Below are 420 nucleotides of genomic sequence, written 5' to 3'. Positions count from 1 at the left end.
AATATGATACTCAGGATGTGATAATAACAGAGCTCGATCAATCAAGCTAAAAATTGTACCTCTCTTATGGCAGATAGGATGATGAGAGAAGAAAGATAGGTATCTGCCCGAGAAGGTTTTTTTATGGAACCAATCAATTTTTAATGTGTTGTTTATAACATGAATTGTCAAATCTAAAAAATTAATAGAACGGTTATCCTCCATTTCTACAGTGAAATTTAATCTATCATAAAACGCATCAAAAGTATCGATTATTGTATTAATAATATTAGATGGAGCTGCTAATAGGATGTCATCAACAAAGCGGAAGTATATTGGTATTAAATTATTAAATTTAAAAAGAATTTTATTTTCAATGTCTTGTAAGACAATATCCGCAATCAAAGGAGAAAGGGGTGAACCCATAGGAACACCGAAAGT

This window comes from Pseudomyrmex gracilis, unplaced genomic scaffold (assembly GCF_002006095.1).
Source record: "Pseudomyrmex gracilis isolate BER0280 unplaced genomic scaffold, ASM200609v1 scaffold_1314, whole genome shotgun sequence".
Classification (NCBI taxonomy): Eukaryota; Metazoa; Arthropoda; class Insecta; order Hymenoptera; family Formicidae; genus Pseudomyrmex; species Pseudomyrmex gracilis.
Note: the sequence above shows the minus strand (reverse complement) of the source record.